This window comes from Penaeus vannamei, chromosome 10 (assembly GCF_042767895.1).
Source record: "Penaeus vannamei isolate JL-2024 chromosome 10, ASM4276789v1, whole genome shotgun sequence".
NCBI classification, from domain to species: Eukaryota; Metazoa; Arthropoda; class Malacostraca; order Decapoda; family Penaeidae; genus Penaeus; species Penaeus vannamei.
The window spans coordinates 42,408,198-42,413,197 of NC_091558.1; positions in this window are offsets into that span (position 1 = coordinate 42,408,198).

Consider the following 5,000-nt stretch of genomic DNA (forward strand, 5'->3'; position numbering starts at 1 on the left):
ATATATATATATATATATACGTATATATCTTGGATTCCCAACCCTCCTCATTCTTGGCCTCGATAGCAGTGGAGAACATGAAAGGTCTAAATATAAATAACATACCCAGAATCAGTCACCTTATCGGGTAGGCTTATCGACGAGCTTGGGAACCGATAGCAGAGGCGGGCGCGAAGGTACCAGACGAATTGGCGGGTTAGCATACGAATCGTGTACAGAGAATCGGGTACTATGTCGTCTATTGCAAGGGGGATTCCTCCACTTATTCAGCGTCGGTTAGACTCCTCATCGGACTCTCCTGCAGGACGGTCGCACGCTCTCTCCTGCCATGATTTACTGAAGGATAATTTAATGAAGGATTCTTTGTGCTCCGATGATAAAATTATTATTAGGTAAATGAATATATTAAATTTAATGAAGGATTCTTTGTGTTCCGTTGATAAGATTATTATTAGGTAAATGAATATATTAGATTTAATGAAGGATTCTTTGCGCTCCATTGATAAAATTATTATTAGGTAAATGAATATATTAGATTTAATGAAGGATTCTTTGCGCTCCATTGATAAAATTATTATTAGGTAAATGAATATATTAGATTTAATGAAGGATTCTTTGCGCTCCATTGATAAAATTATTATTAGGTAAATGAATATATTAAATTTAATGAAGGATTCTTTGCGCTCCATTGATAAAATTATCATTAGGTAAATGAATATATTAAATTTAATGAAGGATTCTTTGTGCTCCATTGATAAAATTATCATTAGGTAAATGAATATATTAAATTTAATGAAGGATTCTTTGCGCTCCATTGATAAAATTATCATTAGGTAAATGAATATATTAACCTTAATGAAGGATTCTTTGTGCTCCATTGATAAAATTATTATTAGGTAAATGAATATATTAACCTTAATGAAGGATTCTTTGTGCTCCATTGATAAAATTATTATTAGGTAAATAAATATATTAAATTTAATGAAGGATTCTTTGTGCTCCATTGATAAAATTATTTTTAGGTAAATGAATACATTAAATCTAATGAAGGATTCTTTGTGCTCCATTGATGAAATTATTATTAGGTAAATGAATATATTAGATTTAATGAAGGATTCTTTGTGCTCCATTGATAAAATTATTATTAGGTAAATGAATATATTAAATTTAATGGATTCTTTGTGCTCCGTTGATAAAAATATTATTAGGTAAATGAATATATTAGATTTAATGAGGGATTCTTTGTGCTCCATTGATGAAAATATTATTAGGTAAATGAATATATTAAATTTAATGAGGGATTCTTTGTGCTCCATTGATAAAATTATTATTAGGTAAATGAATATATTAAATTTAATGAAGGATTCTTTGTGCTCCGTTGATAAAAATATTATTAGGTAAATGAATATATTAGATTTAATGAGGGATTCTTTGTGCTCCATTGATAAAATTATTATTAGGTAAATGAATATATTAGATTTAATGAGGGATTCTTTGTGCTCCATTGATAAAATTATTATTAGGTAAATGAATATATTAGATTTAATGAAGGATTCTTTGTGCTCCATTGATAAAATTATTATTAGGTAAATGAATATATTAAATTCAAAAATTATTATTAGGTAAATGAATATATTAAATTTAATGAAGGATTCTTTGTGCTCCATAAATAAATTAATTATTAGGTAAATGAATATATTAGATTTAATGAAGGATTCTTTGTGCTCCGTTGATAAAAATATTATTAGGTAAATGAATATATTAGATTTAATGAGGGATTCTTTGTGCTCCGTTGATAAAATTATTATTAGGTAAATGAATATATTAGATTTAATGAAGGATTCTTTGTGCTCCGTTGATAAAATGATTATTAGGTAAATGAATATATTAGATTTAATGAGGGATTCTTTGTGCTCCATTGATAAAATTATTATTAGGTAAATGAATATATTAGATTTAATGAAGGATTCTTTGTGCTCCGTTGATAAAATTATTATTAGGTAAATGAATATATTAGATTTAATGAAGGATTCTTTGTGCTCCATTGATGAAAATATTATTAGGTAAATGAATATATTAGATTTAATGAAGGATTCTTTGTGCTCCGTTGATAAAAATATTATTAGGTAAATGAATATATTAGATTTAATGAGGGATTCTTTGTGCTCCATTGATAAAATTATTATTAGGTAAATGAATATATTAGATTTAATGAAGGATTCTTTGTGCTCCGTTGATAAAATTATTATTAGGTAAATGAATATATTAAATTTAATGAGGGATTCTTTGTGCTCCATTGATAAAATGATTATTAGGTAAATGAATATATTAGATTTAATGAAGGATTCTTTGCGCTCCGTTGATAAAATTATTATTAGGTAAATGAATATATTAGATTTAATGAAGGATTCTTTGCGCTCCGTTGATAAAATTATTATTAGGTAAATGAATATATTAGATTTAATGAAGGATTCTTTGCGCTCCGTTGATAAAATGATTATTAGGTAAATGAATATATTAGATTTAATGAAGGATTCTTTGCGCTCCGTTGATAAAATGATTATTAGGTAAATGAATATATTAAATTTAATGAAGGATTCTTTGTGCTCCATTGATAAAATTATTATTAGGTAAATGAATATATTAGATTTAATGAAGGATTCTTTGTGCTCCGTTGATAAAATTATTATTAGGTAAATGAATATATTAGATTTAATGAAGGATTCTTTGTGCTCCGTTGATAAAATTATTATTAGGTAAATGAATATATTAGATTTAATGAAGGATTCTTTGTGCTCCATTGATAAAATTATTATTAGGTAAATGAATATATTAGATTTAATGAAGGATTCTTTGTGCTCCGTTGATAAAATTATTATTAGGTAAATGAATATATTAGATTTAATGAAGGATTCTTTGTGCTCCATTGATAAAATTATTATTAGGTAAATGAATATATTAGATTTAATGAAGGATTCTTTGTGCTCCGTTGATAAAATTATTATTAGGTAAATGAATATATTAGATTTAATGAAGGATTCTTTGTGCTCCGTTGATAAAATCATTATTAGGTAAATGAATATATTAGATTTAATGAAGGATTCTTTGTGCTCCATTGATAAAATTATTATTAGGTAAATGAATATATTAGATTTAATGAGGGATTCTTTGTGCTCCATTGATAAAATAATTATTAGGTAAATGAATATATTAGATTTAATGAAGGATTCTTTGCGCTCCATTGATAAAAATATTATTAGGTAAATGAATATATTAGATTTAATGAAGGATTCTTTGCGCTCCATTGATAAAATTATTATTAGGTAAATGAATATATTAGATTTAATGAAGGATTCTTTGCGCTCCATTGATAAAATTATTATTAGGTAAATGAATATATTAGATTTAATGAAGGATTCTTTGTGCTCCGTTGATAAAATTATTATTAGGTAAATGAATATATTAGATTTAATGAAGGATTCTTTGCGCTCCATTGATAAAATTATTATTAGGTAAATGAATATATTAAATTTAATGAAGGATTCTTTGTGCTCCGTTGATGAAATTATTATTAGGTAAATTAATATATTAAATTTAATGAAGGATTCTTTGCGCTCCGTTGATAAAATTATTATTAGGTAAATTAATATATTAAGTTTAATGAAGGATTCTTTGTGCTCCATTGATAAAATTATTATTAGGTAAATGAATATATTAAGTTTAATGAAGGATTCTTTGCGCTCCGTTGATAAAATTATTATTAGGTAAATGAATATATTAGATTTAATGAAGGATTCTTTGTGCTCCGTTGATAAAAATATTATTAGGTAAATGAATATATTAGATTTAATGAAGGATTCTTTGCGCTCCATTGATAAAATTATTATTAGGTAAATGAATATATTAAATTTAATGAAGGATTCTTTGTGCTCCGTTGATGAAATTATTATTAGGTAAATTAATATATTAAATTTAATGAAGGATTCTTTGCGCTCCGTTGATAAAATTATTATTAGGTAAATTAATATATTAAGTTTAATGAAGGATTCTTTGTGCTCCATTGATAAAATTATTATTAGGTAAATGAATATATTAAGTTTAATGAAGGATTCTTTGCGCTCCGTTGATAAAATTATTATTAGGTAAATGAATATATTAGATTTAATGAAGGATTCTTTGTGCTCCGTTGATAAAAATATTATTAGGTAAATGAATATATTAGATTTAATGAAGGATTCTTTGTGCTCCGTTGATAAAATTATTTTTAGGTAAATGAATATATTAAATCTAATGAAGGATTCTTTGTGCTCCGTTGATAAAATTATTATTAGGTAAATGAATATATTAGATTTAATGAAGGATTCTTTGTGCTCCGTTGATAAAAATATTATTAGGTAAATGAATATATTAGATTTAATGAAGGATTCTTTGTGCTCCGTTGATAAAATTATTATTAGGTAAATGAATATATTAAATTTAATGAGGGATTCTTTGGGCTCCGTTGATAAAATTATTATTAGGTAAATGAATATATTAGATTTAATGAAGGATTCTTTGTGCTCCATTGATAAAATTATTATTAGGTAAATGAATATATTAGATTTAATGAAGGATTCTTTGTGCTCCGTTGATAAAATCATTATTAGGTAAATGAATATATTAGATTTAATGAAGGATTCTTTGTGCTCCGTTGATAAAATCATTATTAGGTAAATGAATATATTAGATTTAATGAAGGATTCTTTGTGCTCCGTTGATAAAATCATTATTAGGTAAATGAATATATTAGATTTAATGAAGGATTCTTTGTGCTCCGTTGATAAAATCATTATTAGGTAAATGAATATATTAGATTTAATGAAGGATTCTTTGTGCTCCGTTGATAAAATTATTATTAGGTAAATGAATATATTAGATTTAATGAAGGATTCTTTGTGCTCCGTTGATAAAATCATTATTAGGTAAATGAATATATTAGATTTAATGAAGGATTCTTTGTG